This window comes from Rhinichthys klamathensis, unplaced genomic scaffold (genome assembly GCF_029890125.1).
Source record: "Rhinichthys klamathensis goyatoka isolate OS25496 unplaced genomic scaffold, OSU_Roscu_1.1 h1tg000105l_1, whole genome shotgun sequence".
NCBI classification, from domain to species: domain Eukaryota; kingdom Metazoa; phylum Chordata; class Actinopteri; order Cypriniformes; family Leuciscidae; genus Rhinichthys; species Rhinichthys klamathensis.
Window position 1 is genome coordinate 1,937,378 of NW_026606644.1, and position 19,894 is coordinate 1,957,271.

The window sequence follows — 19,894 nt, forward strand, 5'->3', positions numbered from 1 at the left end:
TATCAAACTGTTCACAGACGCAGCTCCCTCGATCGGCTTCGGCGGCTATTACCAAGGACGCTGGTTCGCGTCTCCCTGGCCCCCTCAGCTCCTGGATACACCCCAGTCTTCAGCCTCCTCTGCCCTTTTCGAGCTCTACCCAATCGTCGTCGCAGCTTCCCTATGGGGGAAAGAATGGTCAACCAAAAGCATCCAAATCCATTGCGACAACGAAGCAACTGTACACTGTATCAACAAAGGTCGTTCTCGCTCACCTGCGCTTATGCCACTCCTCAGACGCCTCATATGGATCTCCGCATGCGACCAGTTCTTAATAACTGCAAATCACGTTCCAGGGGCTCAAAATCAAATTGCTGACTCTCTCTCCCGTTTCTCTTTTCAGAAGTTCAGGATGCTGGCACCAGAAGCAGACCCCACTCCAACTCCAGTACCTCCTTATTTTCAGCTGATCTTCCCATTAACCATCCGCTAAAATCCCTCCTGGACACGTCCATCGAATCCATCCTCCAAGCCGTCTCTCCCAGAACCCTGCAAACTTATTACACCGCATGGAAATCGTTCAAATCATTCCACCTCTCTCACAACCTGTCGTTTCCCGAATTTTCTCTTTTAACAGTTACTTCATTCATATCTCATCTTCATAGTATTAAAGGTCTCCAAGCCGGATCCATTAAAAGCTATCTAAGCGGCATTCAATTCTTCCATAAATTAATCCACGGTAAACCTACACCTGCAATAAATAACTCCCAAACGTCCCTTCTAGTTAAAGGAATCCAAAGATCCCGCCCCACGCGCCCAGATACCAGACAACCAATCACAATCGATATACTCACCAGATGCATCTCATCACTCCGTCTTGGATACCACTCCATCAACACCGCATATACATTAGAAGCTATGTTCATCCTAGCATTTTTCGGTTTCCTCCGCTGTTCCGAACTGACCAGTACTTCCTTATTCGACCCAAATATCCATCCCTCCATTTCAGACCTCCAGATCGTAGATAATGAAACCAAATCATTTCATTAAACAAAGCAAAACGGACAGAGATAAAAGAGGTCACTTCGTTTATATTTTCAATCTACAAACTCCCATCCAACCGTACCATGCACTTTTTAATTACCTGCAGTATAAACTTTCCTCGTCCAAATCCCCACTCGACCCTCTTTTCACTAACGACTCCAATCATCCAGCGACGAGATTCTGGTTCCAAAAGCATCTTAAAGCAGTCCTCATCAAATCCGGCGTCTCAGCAGAGCATTTCTCTAGCCACTCATTCCGCATCGGAGCAGCTACCACAGCCGCTCAAAAAGGTCTCTTCCAACAACAAATCAAAACCCTCGGTCGCTGGTCATCGAATGCCTTCAAAACCTATATTAGGTCTAGCCGGTTTTTCATCAGAAATGCTCACCAAGCCCTAACTAATTAATTATAATTTTCACCTGCTGCGCCTCATTTCAGTTACATCCGTTTTACACCAAACCTTCCGATTACATCTGGGCTCGCCGCTTGCACACTCGCTTAATATTCATAGTGTACGTTTTTCAATCATATGCAGACTCCCCCGTTCGCACGCAGCGATGACTCACCCGTTCGAAGGCCGGGTTGTCCCCCTTCCAAAACGCTGGTTGAACCCTCCCGTTCGAATCGCAGTGAGAGTCTGCCCGTCTTAGTCGTCGCCGGACGACCGCGCTCGTGTCGCCAGGCGGGCTCCCCATTCGTCGGGATGTGAGGGGTCTTTCCCGTGCCCCAGCCCCCCTTCGAAGCGCCGGTCGAGCCCTCCCGACCGAGTCCAGCGGGCGCCCTCCGTCCAACCTGGCGAGGCTTACCCGTCCGATGCCGTGAGCATATAAGTTCCCGTCGGACGCTGCGAGAGCCCTCCCGGTTGAACGGTTAAACTCGTCCACAAATTCACGCTCGCATAATTCTTGCGTCAGCGAGCTGTCAGTTCAACTGCAGAATGGGCTTATCCGTCCGATGCCGTGAGCATCCAAGTTCCCGTCAGTCGTTGCGAGAGCCTTCCCAGTCGAACTGGCAAGCTCGTTCCTTGGTAAATACATACCCTTCACTTTTTGGGGGGTTAAATTCTACGCTCGCTGTCCTCCGTTTATCTGGCATTTTGGGGAGTACTCTGGGGTCGGGCCGAATTCTGAGCTCGGAGCCCTCCCCCCGGACAGCAAGCCAAATACGCATTATAATATTACATCAGATTTCATTAACATGTAAACTCGTGAAATGAAGTTTAATGTAAACAAAGTTCGGGAGGAGCATGTTCAGGTAATCATCCAATCAGCGCAAGAAGAAGCCAGTATAAATAAAGCCTTCCCTTACCTCCTGTCTCATGACTAATTTCTCAGCATCCCACCACCACCCCTTCACCCCACATTCGGCTGGGTCCGCTCATAGTTACCTATGATCTCTAAGGTTATGGGGGGAGTACTCTGGGGTCGGGCCGAATTCTGAGCTCGGAGCCCTCCCCCCGGACAGCAAGCCAAATACGCATTATAATATTACATCAGATTTCATTAACATGTAAACTCGTGAAAGTGGCGTGTGTGTGTGTGTGTGTTGGATGTGTGATTGCCCTGCACTGCCTACTTTATACTGGGTGTGATCTTAAATTGACATTCCTTGACAACAATACTGCAACACATAATCTGTAGCTTAGAATCAGGTTCAATTAGCTTACTTAAGATTTCATTTTTGTCTAACCTGCGCTTATGCCTTGAGCAGCAGGCGTCGGACATGCATATGGTTAAATAATGCAATGCATGCTATGTATGTGCATGTATGTGTAAATAAAACCCTGAAATAACAGTTTAACCCTTCACTATATTCACAAATAATATTATATTCGCACATTAAGAGGTTATTGGTGGATTTGTCAACTCCGTCAGCTTACAGGTCAACTCCGTCAGACATAGAACCTGACAGAGTTGACGTCTGACGGAGTTGACGTAAGGGCATGTATTTTCCCGCCAAAACATGTATTGTACACTGCATCTAGGTAGTTTTTCCTCAGTTGCTAGCTGTCCCAATAACCTCACTAAAATGCCTAAATTCAATCCACTATGGATTAAAAAAAGTATCTTAACAGAAAGATGGTATTGACATGGTGCAGCTGTGACCATAGGAATATTGACATTGTTTGTCTAAAATATAAAAAAATGTAAAACGTTCCAGAGCATGTGTGGTAGTGCTGCATTCACCACAGACAGGGAGATGAAAAGGGGTCCTCAAGGATATAGCTGACCATGCTATTTCCTGATTTACAGAGCTTTATGAAAAAATCTGACGGGGTTGACAGAAACTGAGGACACAACTTTAATAGGCAGATATTTATGTAAAATATTGTTTGATGTTCACTTCATGCATTGTTTTTTATATTTATACCCCTTATTTTTTATTTGATATATATGTTTTCACAATTGTAGAGCTTTTTAAAAGTTTTTTGGGATGGTTAATATTGTAACCTCTTGCTGAGGACAAGTGCAATAACATGGGCCATCTAACCACAGACCATACATTTAAACAACTTTTCCCCAAAAAGATAAAAAAGTTTATTCTAAAAATCAGATAGGTATATACAATTCCTTTAGATTTAACTTTGTAAGTATGTCATACATGATGAATTTCTTAATTTTTGCTATAAATTAGACTTTCATATGTGGGACATGTTTTGTCCCGACTCTCAAGAATCAGTGGAATACAATGGCGGGCGAGGAGGAAAAATGATGCGAGCTTACATCCGCATTTATGACAGTTCATCGCAATTACACTCCAATAAAATAGCGTTGAAAAATGCCTGGAGAGAGGTTGCAACCGCGATGGGAAAGACCGTAGATAAGGTGAAAACGGACTGGAAAAATGCCCGTGACAAATTTACTAGGGCGAATAGGTCAAATTTTTCGGTATGTAAACAACGTCGTGTGTGTAGCCTATCTAGCAAACCATTCATTCATGAAACTGATTTACAGAAATGTAAATGTATTTGAGATTATTATGAGGGCTGTTTTTATGTTTAATTCAGTGTCTTCACGATCCCTGTGTAGCCTACATGCATCTTTCTCTACCGTGAACGAGATTATAATGTTATTTCTCCGATGTTGATGTACAGATCAAATGTTACATTTGAGGCAGACATATTTCTCTTGGTTGTTTAGTTGCCTTAACTTTATATCGCTTTATATCGCGATGTGCTGCATGCAGTACTCAATACTTCAGGATTACCCTGCTGGACATATAAAATGCTTAACGTAGCTTAATGGACTAATTACAGTGATATAAAATACCAAACTCGCACCTTATTGAGAAGGCTGTACTATATGGCTACAGGCAAGCAGCTAAGCGTTTCCCAGTGATATACTGGCATAAAGTTGGCTTGACACTGGACATTCACACATTTAGGGACCGTCTCTAAAGTTAGAGTTTCCTGAGAAGTTTCCAGAGACTAAAACCAGGGACAACCAATTTCTCACACAATTCTCTGGTCATAAACACTATCTATTTCAAAGATAACAACACAATAATACAAGTGGAAAGACAATTATTCAAAGTGTTCTTTCCCCATAGAGAACAGTTTTATAAAAAAAAAATCCAGTCCTGGCACCAGCGAGAGACTGACACCTAGTGGATGTTCTTTATTATCTGAACTAAAATACAGGTGAGTCACACCAGAAATACATACCTGTTTTGCACACATCTCTTAAACACTTGGAAACTATTTCAGCTCTTCATTTCAGGGAAAACGAAACCTAAGCTGCTGTATGTATCTGTCTATCTGTGTGTCTGTACAGTGAAATGGCAGAAGCCCGTATTTCAGTGGCTCGGGATCAGTTCAGCTGTTCAATCTGTTTGGATCTACTGAGGGATCCAGTGACCATCACCTGTGGACACAGTTACTGTATGAGCTGCATTACAGACTGCTGGAATAAAGATGATCAGAAGAGAGTTTACAGCTGCCCTCAGTGCAGACAGACCTTCACTCCAAGACCTGCTTTAGGTAAAAATACCATGCTGGCTGAGGTGGTGGAGAAACTAAAGAAGACAAAAGTCCAAACACCTCGTCCTGCTCTCAGTTATGCTGGACCTGGAGATGTGGAGTGTGACGTCTGTACTGGAAGGAAACGCAAAGTCCTGTATGATGTGTCTCGAATCATACTGTCAAAGTCACTTTGAGTGTCATGAAGAATCTCCTTTAAGGAAGCGACACAAAGTGACTGATACCACTGGACGACTGCAGGAGATGATCTGTCCTCAACATGAAAGACTTCTGGAGGTTTACTGTCGCACTGACCAGCGATGTATTTGTTTACTGTGTATGATGGATGAACACAAAAATCACGAAACTGTTTCAGCTGAAGCAGAGAAACAGGTATAAACTGAAAATAGATATAATAAACTGTGTTGATTCTTGAAGTTATGCCAATTAGGCAATTGATGATGACATTTTCACACAATAATCAAATTTTTCATTTGCAATATCCAAAGAAAAAAAAGATAATTTATCTTTAAATCTCCTCACTTATTTAAGTAATTGAGGAGGATTACAGTTATTTTTTGTTCCTCAGAAAAAGGTTGGAGAGATACAACGGAAATTCCAGCACAGAATCCAAGAGACAAAGAAGAAGCTTCAGGAGCTCAGAGAAGCTATAAAGACTCACAAGGTGAGACTTAGACGTAGCGTACCCTACTTTAACCAGTCAGAGCTTCCAGTTCTACTGTAACCCACTGTGTTTAATAGACTGATGTTGAGTGAAAGGTCTTATTGTCTGTGTGTCTCAACAGTGCTCTGCGAGTGCAGCAGTGAAGGTCAGTGAGAGGATCTTTACTGAACTGATCCGCTCCATTGAGAGAAGCCGATCTGCGATGACGCAGATGATCAGAGATCAGGAAAAGGATGCAGTGAGTCGAGCTGAAGGACTCTTGAAGCGACTGGAGCAGGAGATTGATGATCTGAGGAGGAGAGAAGCTGAGCTGAAGCAGCTTTCACACACAGATCATCACATACATTTCCTTCAGGTAACTGAGATGTGATAAATAGAACAGTGCAGTGGTCATGCAGAAGTCTTTTCATTAGATATAGACTTATTTTCTCATTTTACTGTAACATTAATGATCTGAGCCACTAAAATAACAATTCAAATGTTAGATCCTTTTGCTTTACCAGACCCCATCATGAGATGTTTTTGTACTAATGAGATGTTTTTGTCTAATACCCCAAAACAATTAATACTCAAATCTCTGTAACAATAAAAAAAAAGTAATACAAAAACAAGATTACAAACAAGCAAATAAAAAAAATTCAAAAACAATGAGCATATTTTAAAAGATTAGTCTTTAGAGACTTCTTCAAACATTCAAGTGTTAGGGAATATCTTATCACCCCGGGAAGAGCACTCCATAACCATGGAGCTAAAACAGAGAATGCTCGACCTCCCATTGACTTTAATTTAAATGAGGGCTGTTGAAGAATACAACCTGGAAAATGTTATAGACATCCCCTTATCTCTTAACTTATAAAGACATAAAGACAACATTGCACGCAATATTCATAACAACACCTGACAGAATTCCTTGCAACATTCTAACCAACTTCAAAACAACAGTTGGTTGGAATGTTGTCAGGAATTCTGTTAGGTCTGGTTAGTATTGTATTCCTATTATAATAATTTCAGTAACTCTACAGACAGGTTTTGTTTTTAAATTACAAATGAAATTTCACAATGCTAGATTCCAGTTTCGATACCGCACCAAAAACTGCTAGCCTAACTAATATAAAGTTCAGACATTATTAAAGAGAAAACACTTAGTAATAAAATATGAACAACTGAACATATTATACATAATAACACAAAAAAATGGAATAGAACAAAAATACAAATGAATAAAACAGTGCTTTAAGTTTTAAATGTCTAAGTATTCAGTTACAGAAATTGGATAGTCTGTATAAATGAAATATAGATTAATCCTCATTAAAGTTATTCAGTCAAGAGCAGTGAGTGTTTTCTGTTTGTCTTTTATTGTTTGATTAACATGAATGAAACAGACAGCAGCTGGAATATTAGGCTGCTGTCACTTTAAGAATTAATTCACTTAAGACAAGAACGTAAAAAGCATAAAAAGAGAACTCAATTCGGAGTTCTCACGCTATCTGAGAGGTGGCTTTCTGTGCATGTGCTTCAGATGTGTGTGCACAGAAAACCATCTCAGACAGTGTGTGGTAGCAAATTGAATGGTTTAAAGTTGCTTGAAAGTTGCTGGATGTAGTACAGAATCACTACAGATTAATTTGGAAAAATAAGTGTGATACAAATTTTGGGAAGGATGCTGGTAAAACCTATTTTGTATCTTTAATGTTTCTGTTTATTTATTTTCTCTAGAGTTTTCAGACTCTCTCTGAACCTCTGGAATCTTCAAGCGTACCCAGAGTTACCAGAAGTTCTGTCCACCTTTATAATGATGTGAGGAAATCTGTCTCTCAACTGAAAGAAAAACTGGGGAAGTTCTGTAAAGAGGAGATGGAGAAAATATGTGGTCAAGGTAAAGCGGCAGAAACATTTACTTAATACATTGGAATACTGTTCCATCATTAGTGAATAACTACACATGAACAAATGAGTAACACATTCTAGTAACTACTACTAACTAACTAACAAGAAATGAATTACTAAGTACCGGTATTAGTATTCTCTAGTTGAATGTGGTAGTTCACTAATAGCTAATCAATAACTAATTTTTGTTTTTTACCTACCAGGGGACTGCTACGAACTACTGTATACAGGTTCATAATTAATGTGAATAATGCATAATGTATAATTAATTCTAAAGTGAATATCATAGTAACCTAATACTTGAGGAAGGCCTCAAGTTTTACCAAATTCTTCAGAAGGAATTACTAATTATTTAGATCAGCATTCTAAAGTGAAACGCATGATAACTCTAGTAATGACAGTCATTGTAAGCTATGAAAAAGACATATATAAGCCTGGAGCATTTAAACCTCCTCCACTGTCAAGCGTCGACTCCCAAAGTGTGTTTGAAAAGTAAGATAATATACTCCTGATGTTAGTTTCCTTTGGTTCCTCATTTAGTGATCGATATAACCCCCTAATGTTGTTATAACGTTAGTTGTAATATAGCCTATTCGTTACTATGACTGTCGTGCTCATGCTATCGAGTTGATCATGATACATTTTGTGGGTGTTGAGCGTCGTCTTCCACGTGAAACGAAGCTGAACCATCGAGGCGTTAAAACACACATTACTACTAAAACACATTCGACATGGATTACTTTCACTTACCCTCGCTTGTACAGCAGATTCCGCCATAGTCGTTGCCTGGGTTACGGTCGTGTACGTAAGTGTGGGGTGGAGCTATCAAATTAGGGGCGAGATCATTTTAGGTTAGAGTGTGTTTGTTTTGGTGATTTTTAAATATCAACATTGGCCAAAAGGGTTTTTCAAAAACTACTGATCCCACCTTTAATAGTAGTTACTAGAATGTTAATAATGTGTTACTAATGTGTTCCGTGTAGTTATTCATTAATGAAAGAACAGTATTCTAAAATGTTACCTATACTTGTTGTATAATTATTAGAATTGGTCTAATTAATTGTGTTATTTTCCTAGTAACATACATCAACATCATTCCCAATAATGAACCCAAGACTAGGGAGGACTTCTTACAGTGTAAGTCACTAACACACTCAGAATGTAATTATTGACATAACAGCAATTTATGATTTATCAGAATCAGGTTATGAAACCAAGATATGTATTCACAATACTAACTTAAGAATGGGTTCTAGTTTTAGCAAAGTTAAGCATATCATGACTGTTGGTTTTAGAAGCTTTTGTGTTAGGGATGTTGCCTTGTTTTTGCACAGCCAAAGCAAAATGCTATAGAGCAGACATATAAGACATACAAGCTGCTTAACCTTCAGTCTTTTCAAAATTTGAGACACATGACTGCTGTTTGTCATGGGGTATCATACATCTTAACAATGTTCAAAACAATATTCAATATTTTGAATATTGAAAGTTTAAAACAAAATTCAGTTTTAGTAGAGCACATTCTTTCCAGTGTGAAGACAACATACTTTTATGAAAAGGTTATATGCATTTTATCAACAAATAAAGTAAATGAAAGAGAAAATATTTTTTTTACTATACTGAACTGAATCTATGTTTAATGTTTTAGCTCCACCACCCCTGAAAATAAATAAACTCAGACTCATACAATGCATGTACAAACTGAGAAACAAATGTAAGTTAAATGATTATGTGTTTTCATCTTCATCAGATTCCCGTCAGCGCACTCTAGATCTAAACACAGTGAATACACATGTTCATCTGTCTGAGGACAAAACAGTGGCCACTTACACTCACACAGAGCAGCCGTATCCTGATCATCCAGACAGATTTGATGGTTTGCCTCAGGTGTTGTGTAGAGAGAGTGTGTGTGGACGCTGTTACTGGGAGGTGGAGTGGAGTGGTGAGGTGACTGTATCAGTGTCACATAAGATAATCAGAAGGAAGGGAAAGGGTGGAGATTGTTCCTTTGGATTAAATGATCTGTCTTGGAAATTGTCCTGCTCTAAATACCATTACTCAATCTGTCACAATAAGATAAAGACTGAACTCCTTATAATCCCCAGCTCCTCTAGAATATGTGGATCACAGTGCAGGAATTCTGTCCTTCTACAGTGTCTCTGACACAATGGCCCTCATCCACAGAGTCCAGACCACATTCACTCAGCCGCTCTATCCGGGGTTTGGGGTCAATCAGGAATCATCAGTGAAACTGTGCCATCTAGGGTAATAGGGATTTTACAAATAATGTTTTCATATTTGTCAAGAGTGACATAATGTATTTGCTTATCAATTATGTGATTCAATTATTGCAGGTTGAATATTACTAGAAATTATTACAGGCTTCTTAATTACATTTTAATTTACATTGTTTAGCAAACTAATTTAAGAATGTAATGTAGCAACAATGACTGGGAGTCAATTATTACTGGGAGTAATAAATAGCAGTGCATGATGTGTTTGTGAATCCTCTTAATATCAAATGTCACAATTTAAACAGCTGCCATATAGATTTTTACATAATGTCTGCATTTACCTAAACAATGCAAATAATATCATTATAACTTTATGTATGTAACATCTATGTGCTGTTTTAGTTTCGTTTTCACACTGTTTGCACTGTTCCCGTGCTCCTTATTTCCCTAGTTAGTTTCCTTGTTTGTTAATTATTTGGGTAACACTTTACAATAAGGTTTCATTTGTTAGCATTAGTTAACTACATTAGTTTACATGAACTAATGAAATGCACTTCTACAGAATTTATTAATATTTGTTAATATTGATTTCAACATTTACAAATACATTTTTAATATCAAAAGTTGTATTTGTTAAGATTAGTTAATGCACTGTTAACTAATGAACAAACAATGAACAGCTGGATTTTTACTAACTAACATTAACAAAGATTAACAAATACAGTATAGCCTACACATGCATTGCTCAGTTAGTTTGTGTTAGTTAATACATTAACTTATGTTAACAAAAGAAACCGTATTGTAAAGTGTTACCATAGTTCCTAATTCCACCACTTGTTCTTTCTCTTTTGATTACATTCTCGTATATAAGCCCTAACGTTGTCAGCTGAGTTACCCTAGATCTGAGTTACCCTAGCCTAGATCATTTTATCGTCAATGTCAAGTGCTTGTTTATGTATTTCCTGAGTTTTGTGGATTAATAACGACTGATCTTTCGGATTCCTTCGTCGTGCATAATTCAATATACCCTTGCGTGACAATGTATAATAATTTTACAGTTTTTATTTGCTCATTAATTATTTGTTCTGTTTTATTATATATAACATAATCATTCTCATCATATATAACATGATTATTTGCTTTTTACACCATTGCCAGCTGGGTGAAACATTAATAAATTATTTGTGGGTTTAAATGTCCATTTTGATTTTTGTACCAACGAGTATCGCGGCAGCAGAGACCATTTGCAATCTGACAGAGTTGAGCAGGGCTATGCAAATGAGCATGATGCAGCCAATGGGATTTTGTGGAATGTAAAGTCAAAGAAAACTGGGGGGGGGGGGGGGGGGGGTTGATGAGAGATTGTATCACGTGCCGTTTGAACTCACGCGCTACAGCGATCTGTCACATATGTGTCTTCTGAATGTAGTCCATCATCCAGTCCTGGTTTCAGCGAGAGACTGACACCTTGTGGATGTTCTTCATTATCTAAACTAAACTACAGGTGAGTCATAGCAGTTTTACAGGTGAACCTCGAAAAATTAGAATATTGTGCAAAAGTTAATTTATTTCAGTAATTCAACTAAAAAGGTGAAAATAATATATTATATAGACTCATTGCAAAGTGAGATATTTCAAGCCTTTATTTGTTAGGCTATAATTATGATGATTATGGCTTACAGCTTATGAAAAGCCCAAATTCAAAATCTCAGAAAATTAGAATATTACATGAAAAAAAAAAAAAAAAAAAAAAAGAATTTTAAATACAGAAATGTTGGCCCTCTGAAAAGTATAATCATGCACATACTCACTTGGTTTGGGTCCCTTTTGCATGAATTACTGCCTCAATGCGGCGTGGGATGCGATCAGCCTGTGGCACTGCTGAGGTGTTATGGAAGACCAGGATGCTTCAAAAGCGGCCTTCAGCTCTTCTGCATTGTTTGGTCTCATGTCTCTCATCTATCTCTTGGCAGTGCCCCATAGATTCTCTATGGGGTTCAGGTCAGGTGAGTTTGCTGGCCAATCAAGCACAATAATCACATGGTTATTGAACCAGGTTTTGGTAGGCTACTTTTGGCAGGCCAAACCAACACAGACTGTGGAAACTTCACACTGGACTTCAAGCATCTTGGAATGTGTGTCTCACCATTTTTCCTCTGGGACCTTGGTTTCCAAATGAGATGCAAAATTTGCCAACATCAGAAAAGACCCAGCTAGAAATTTTACGTTCCCAGAATGTTCTGAGAACGTCCCCGCTGGTGTCAAGGACGTCGCCTGGTAACGTTCCCACAACGTTCCCAGACTGTCACGATGTGGAGTTCTTTAAAGGGTTTGGGGACGTTATTTGGAGGACCTTCAGGGAACATTCAGGACGTTCTGGGAACGTTTAGAGGACAATATTTAATTCAGAAATCCAATGTTTCCAAAACATTCTGAGAACATCCCGCTGGTGTCAAGGACGTCGCCTGGTAACGTTCCCACAACGTTTCCAGACAGTCATGATGTGGAGTTCTTTAAAGGGTTTAGGGACGTTATTTGGAGGACCTTCAGGGAACATTCAGGATGTTCTGGGAACGTTTAGAGGACAATATTTAATTCAGAAATGCAATGTTTCCAAAACATTCTGAGAACGTCCCGCTTGTGTCAAGGACGTCGCCTGGTAACGTTCCCACAACGTTCCCAGACAGTCACGATGTGGAGTTCTTTAAAGGGTTTGGGGACGTTATTTGGAGGACCTTCAGGGAACATTCAGGACGTTCTGGGAACGTTTAGAAGAACATATTTAAATCACAAATCCAATGTTTCCAAAACATTCTGAGAACGTCCTGCAGAACTTTTAGGGACCAACTTAGAATATTATTTTTTTGTCCTATTAATACGGTTGCCGAGAGAACTCAACGCGCTGCAACTGAAGAAAACACATGCAAATAAAATAATAATAAAAAAATAAAATCTCTATGCCAGCACGTCCCAGCCGGGTTCGTCACTTATTTGGTTCCTCTGGAAACATTTCCGTTGTGGTCTGTGTTATTTGCAGCGCGTTTCTGTATTTGTGTTGTGAGCTTTTGCAGCGCGTTTGTATTTGGTGGTGTCGTGAGTATTTGGAGCACACGTGTGTTGTGAAACTGATGAAGATGTTTTCTTAATTTGCGGGTGTTTTTTTTTTATTTGCACGCGTTTTTTTCTATTTGCATGCGTTTTATTTTATTTGCATGTGTTTTTTTCTATTTGCATGTGTTTTTTTCTATTTGCATGTGTTTTCTTCAGTTGCAGCGCGTTGAGCTCTCTCGGCCACCGTATTATTAAGGTCTTCTGTTATATTTAAAGAATAAGAAGCTGATTCTTCTCCGCTTCAACCTGATCTGCAGGCTCTGTGTGTGTGACAGGAGTTTTTTTTTTTCATATACTGTGTACATTTTGCTGCCATTGTTGCGGAGCTTAAAACGTCTGCATTCTTGATTTTATAATAACAATTGTCAAAAGACTGTTTTACATCAACAAGCCAAACAACGGGATCCGGATCACCACAACTTTTTTCCCATGGAAAAGTGGTGTAGCCTTTACCAAATAATAGGAAAAAATTACAATAAAAGAAAAGAGACAAAAATAATACAAACATATTCTAAAGACCCTCGCATTGAACTTTATGCCGCTTAGATTTCGTGAGGAGACCCTGCAGGCTATGTAAACTAGAGTTAAAATAAGCAAATTGGAATAGGCCTAGCGCTTACGTTAGCTTGTTTATCTAAATAAAAAGCCAATATAGCCTGACCATCTACGCGAGAATGGTTCATTAAAATAACTTTACATCACATTGGCTTTTTCTGGCTCGCTGTCGGTGAAGAAAACAGGAAAAAGACCGTCGTCAGGTGTCCGTCCGAGAAGGGTCCAGCCCGCAGACAAACCAGATAAACGTGACAGAAAGTGACAGAAGTTGAACCTCGGTTCGTCCCTCCCACGTCACCACGCACAAAACGTGATGTTTATGAGAATGTTCTCATTAAGTTAGTCACAAAACGTTCTCATATGGTCAACAGAGAAGAGAACCATATGGGAACGTCCTTATGTCCTCTTTGTAATGTTGCTATGTGACCATAAAATAACCAATATGGAACGTTCCCCTAAAGTCACATAAAGAACGTCATTGTATGAACAACTTAGACCCATATGAGAACGTTTTGATTACATCCTCTACGCAAAGTCATAAAGTCATATAAGGAACGTTACAATATGACCAACTTAGAACCATATGCGAACGCTCTGATTATGTCCTCTTTGTAACGTTGTTGTGTCACCATAAAATAACCAATATGGAATGTCGCCCTAAAGTCCTATAAGGGAGGTTATTTTTATGACCAACTTAGACCCACATTAGAATGTTCTCATTAAGTTACCGGTAGTCACAAAACCTTCTCATATGGTTAACAGAGAACCATATGGGAACGTCCTTATTATGTCTCCTTTGTAATGTTGCTATGTGACCATAAAATAACCAATGTTAGTGAGGTAATCAAGTAGGGCTAGTTCATCAAAGTTTTCAGCCAGTAAACAGGATGGTGTATCGGTTAGGACACAGGAATAAAGACGAGGAGATGAATTTTCTTTTCCTTTAACTGTATTGAGCTTCAGCAGTACTCATCAGAACATTCCAATATCCAGTATTGTCATTATAGTCTGATAAAAAACAAATAAATCAAAATTAGGTACTGTCATTTAAACAGTTAGGCTACAGTACTTAAATCACTATGCAACGTGAATAATAAATCTAATCCACACACACAGAATACAAATCAGTATAATCAAACATAAATATCTCAATAAACATTGTTATAATACCCTTTAAACATAATCTACAATTACATAAATGAGGATATCACTTTTTGGAAAGAGATAAGGAGCTTCACCTATCTCACTGACTAGATTATGGAGCTAATAATATGACAAAATGATTTGAATTTGAATTGTGTAAATTTGAATTATTTGCAAGTGTAATCTAACAAAATTGAATTTTAGGTGGTAGTTTAAATAGTTCTGAATTTGATTTTTTTAAACGAATATTGAACATTTGAAATTTAACAAATTGAAAGGTTTTTATGGCTGAATTTTATAGACATGTATTTTCAAACAGCTAGTTTTTTTGTTCTGAATTCAAATACTGCAAATATTCAGTTTAAAAAAATACAGATTCAAGTTTTCAAGATGAAGAAATTCGGAACTTCAAATTCAGTTTTCTAAAATTCAATCTCAAAAATTCAAACTCAAAAATTCAGGTCTTACAGAAAGTAGGTCACAGGTCATCCACAGGGAAGGGTAGATGATCTCAGAAAAGTCGAACAGAGCATTTTGGTCCATTAGGGACTGCAGAAGGTTTCTTAAACATGAATGATTTTGTGTTTGTTAGGTAGCGTTCTCATCACGTGAGACATTTGTCTAAGCAGTCTCTGGTGTTTGTTTTAAAGTATATTTTGTGTAAAATTGATTAGACGTACGCCACCGTGTCACCTACACAGACAGGACGCGAGCGGCGCGGTGCGACGCAACACAGTGCTTGAAGCGTATGGCGAGTGGATAGTGCCACAGATAACCTAACAAAGGAGACTGTCGTGTGACAGCTACGTGTGTGGATGTGGATAGGGTACTCCGTCAGTGCACAACGTCGTCGATAAGCCCATCGCCGTCAGCCTTGATTTTTTTTCTTTTTTTTTCCTCAAACTTCGACTTCTTCTTCATTTTTATTGTCGGTTGGCAAACTAGCTGAGAGGTGCATTAGCGCCACCAACTGGACTGGAGTGTGTACAGGCCTACATGCTCCACCCTTCATTAAAAGTGTTGCTGTAAAATTTAATTTTACATAGAAATTTAAAAGGACGGTAATCTAATGGATATTTATTCGAAGATATTAATGAGCTTAAATTTGTAAGTTATGTCAGCTGAGAAGTTTGTACTATAAAAAAAAACACTAGGCTACTTTAGCTTTGTTGATATGATGTCTATGTCCAAATTGGTAAAAGGCTCTTTTGTAAATCAAACTAAAAGGAAGTGTGAAAATATTCTAGAAATATGACCACTGTTCAATGAACTCCTTGAGGCAAAACACTTTTACATAGTTTTAACCTCCCCTCTAGAAAGTAACCATCAAATCTTCTCTTTTTCATCTTTCCTATTTGCAGTTTGTATTTTTATGCGTTGTAAGCATAGACTATATGTATTCCTGTATGTTGCATTGTTAATACTGTTATACTAATATAGAGGAAAAAAATATTTCCTATTTGTTCTCTTCAGTGGAGTGATTCAATATGTCTTGCTGTTTTGTTATTTCATCACATGATGGCACTGTTGCATTTTTTGTCAATTGCACAATTTAATAATGCATTTTAAGCTGAAAAAGTCGATAATATCTTGTGAGTTAATGTTTGAATATCATAAGATTGCAATTGGCATCTAGGGTGCACATTGTTAAATAATGCACAAGTGGTAATTTATTAAAAATATGACATAACGTCACTTTTGGTGATGGGCCAGCGGGAGATTTCATGCATTTAGACAATCACCATCGAGAGAGGACCACACTTTTTGCAAACAATTTATACAGTTTACAACAAATGAAGAAAAAATGTTGCCACTAGTAGGGCCTACTTCTTGTAGATTTTTATCAGTAAGGTTGTCCAAATTACTTTTTTCGGTGTTCTGTCGATTTATGCTACCGGGTTCTGCGCATGTGCGTGTTCCACAAGCGTTGTCCATTTCCCTGCCCATAAATCTGTGCAACTTTGCTGTTGGTCATGCCGTCAGGACACTGGCTGATTGTCAAAAATCATAATTAGTCTATCAGAATATGCTACCCCTGATAAATTAAATAAAGATGGCATAATATAGTTTATATTTCAACGTGCTCCCTATCTTCAAAAAAAGCATTTTTTCTTTATTGAACTAGGTAACATCAAGAATAATACTACAAATGACAATGGCATTGACAAGGTGTTTTACTTCAAATTTGCAAACAGAATTATAACACTTAATTTTGACACAGGGCTAGTCAGAACTCAGTAACCATTTCTGGTCACACTCAATTCAAATAGTCAGAATGCTGGTGGTGGCTTCACAGCCTCTGTATATTATGTAAAAAATAATTTGAAATGTTACTCTTTTATTGGTTGTGAATAATCAGATATTCAGTGTTACATCAAAGCCTTATCAGAAATAGTATCTATTTTTGGAACACAGACACATGTTTTGTCAAGTGTAAATAGGGTGTGTCCATGAAATGACCAGACCAGCAAAAAATGTAATTGTGAAAAAAAAACATGTTTTATTTTAAATCAATAGTTATGTATTCAGCTATACTCATTTAAATCATATTTTATACTTTCATAAGGGCAGGTGGAGTGATGGAGGGACTCATAAGGGCAGGTGGAGTGATGGAGGGACTCATAAGGGCAGGTGGAGTGATGGAGGGACTCATAAGGGCAGGTGGAGTGATGGAGGGACTCATAAGGGGCAGGTGGAGTGATGGAGGGACTCATAAGGGCAGGTGGAGTGATGGAGGGACTCATAAGGGCAGGTGGAGTGATGGAGGGACTCATAAGGGCAGGTGGAGTGATGGAGGGACTCATAAGGGCAGGTGGAGTGATGGAGGGTCTCATAAGGGCAGGTGGAGTGATGGAGGGACTCATAAGGGCAGGTGGAGTGATGGAGGGACTCATAAGGGCAGGTGGAGTGATGGAGGGACTCATAAGGGCAGGTGGAGTGATGGAGGGACTCATAAGGGCAGGTGGAGTGATGGAGGGACTCATAAGGGGCAGATGGAGTGATGGAGGGTCTCATAAGGGCAGGTGGAGTGATGGAGGGACTCATAAGGGCAGGTGGAGTGATGGAGGGACTCATAAGGGCAGGTGGAGTGATGGAGGGACTCATAAGGGCAGGTGGAGTGATGGAGGGTCTCATAAGGGCAGGTGGAGTGATGGAGGGACTCATAAGGGCAGGTGGAGTGATGGAGGGACTCATAAGGGCAGGTGGAGTGATGGAGGGTCTCATAAGGGCAGGTGGAGTGATGGAGGGACTCATAAGGGCAGGTGGAGTGATGGAGGGACTCATAAGGGCAGGTGGAGTGATGGAGGGACTCATAAGGGCAGGTGGAGTGATGGAGGGTCTCATAAGGGCAGGTGGAGTGATGGAGGGTCTCATAAGGGCAGGTGGAGTGATGGAGGGTCTCATAAGGGCAGGAGGAGTGATGGAGGGTCTCATAAGGGCAGGTGGAGTGATGGAGGGACTCATAAGGGCAGGTGGAGTGATGGAGGGACTCATAAGGGCAGGTGGAGTGATGGAGGGTCTCATAAGGGCAGGTGGAGTGATGGAGGGTCTCATAAGGGCAGGTGGAGTGATGGAGGGTCTCATAAGGGCAGGAGGAGTGATGGAGGGTCTCATAAGGGCAGGTGGAGTGATGGAGGGACTCATAAGGGCAGGTGGAGTGATGGAGGGTCTCATATGGGCAGGTGGAGTGATGGAGGGACTCATAAGGGCAGGAGGATTGATGGAGGGACTCATAAGGGGCAGGTGGAGTGATGGAGGGACTCATAAGGGCAGGTGGAGTGATGGAGGGACTCATAAGGGCAGGTGGAGTGATGGAGAAACTCATAAGGGCAGATGGAGTGATGGAGGGTCTCATAAGGGCAGGTGGAGTGATGGAGGGTCTCATAAGGGCAGGAGGAGTGATGGAGGGACTCATAAGGGCAGGTGGAGTGATGGAGGGACTCATAAGGGCAGGAGGAGTGATGGAGGGACTCATAAGGGGCAGGTGGAGTGATGGAGGGACTCATAAGGGCAGGAGGAGTGATGGAGGGTCTCATAAGGGCAGGTGGAGTGATGGAGGGACTCATAAGGGCAGGTGGAGTGATGGAGGGACTCATAAGGGCAGGAGGAGTGATGGAGGGACTCATAAGGGCAGGTGGAGTGATGGAGGGACTCATAAGGGCAGGTGGAGTGATGGAGAGATGGAGGGTCTCATAAGGGCAGGTGGAGTGATGGAGAGATGGAGGGTCTCATAAGGGCAGCTTGAGTGATGGAGAGATGGAGGGTCTCATAAGGGCAGGTGGAGTGATGGAGGGACTCATAAGGGCAGGTGGAGTGATGGAGGGTCTCATAAGGGCAGGTGGAGTGATGGAGGGTCTCATAAGGGCAGGTGGAGTGATGGAGGGTCTCATAAGGGCAGGAGGAGTGATGGAGGGTCTCATAAGGGCAGGTGGAGTGATGGAGGGACTCATAAGGGCAGGTGGAGTGATGGAGGGTCTCATATGGGCAGGTGGAGTGATGGAGGGACTCATAAGGGCAGGAGGATTGATGGAGGGACTCATAAGGGGCAGGTGGAGTGATGGAGGGACTCATAAGGGCAGGTGGAGTGATGGAGGGACTCATAAGGGCAGGTGGAGTGATGGAGAAACTCATAAGGGCAGATGGAGTGATGGAGGGTCTCATAAGGGCAGGTGGAGTGATGGAGGGTCTCATAAGGGCAGGAGGAGTGATGGAGGGACTCATAAGGGCAGGTGGAGTGATGGAGGGACTCATAAGGGCAGGAGGAGTGATGGAGGGACTCATAAGGGGCAGGTGGAGTGATGGAGGGACTCATAAGGGCAGGAGGAGTGATGGAGGGTCTCATAAGGGCAGGTGGAGTGATGGAGGGACTCATAAGGGCAGGTGGAGTGATGGAGGGACTCATAAGGGCAGGAGGAGTGATGGAGGGACTCATAAGGGCAGGTGGAGTGATGGAGGGACTCATAAGGGCAGGTGGAGTGATGGAGAGATGGAGGGTCTCATAAGGGCAGGTGGAGTGATGGAGAGATGGAGGGTCTCATAAGGGCAGCTTGAGTGATGGAGAGATGGAGGGTCTCATAAGGGCAGGTGGAGTGATGGAGAGATGGAGGGTCTCATAAGGGCAGCTTGAGTGATGGAGAGATGGAGGGACTCATAAGGGCAGGTGGAGTGATGGAGAGATGGAGGGTCTCATAAGGGCAGCTTGAGTGATGGAGAGATGGAGGGTCTCATAAGGGCAGGTGGAGTGATGGAGGGACTCATAAGGGCAGGTGGAGTGATGGAGAAACTCATAAGGGCAGA

General features: G+C 40.8%; 2 pseudogenes; both read left to right on the top strand.

Moving 5' to 3' along the window:
- Positions 1-363: 363 nt before the first annotated feature.
- LOC130087191 (uncharacterized) lies at positions 364-1,429 on the top strand (annotated as a pseudogene).
- Positions 1,430-4,749: 3,320 nt separating this feature from the next.
- On the top strand, positions 4,750-10,029 carry LOC130087251 (tripartite motif-containing protein 16-like; annotated as a pseudogene).
- The last annotated feature ends 9,865 nt before the right edge of the window (positions 10,030-19,894 follow it).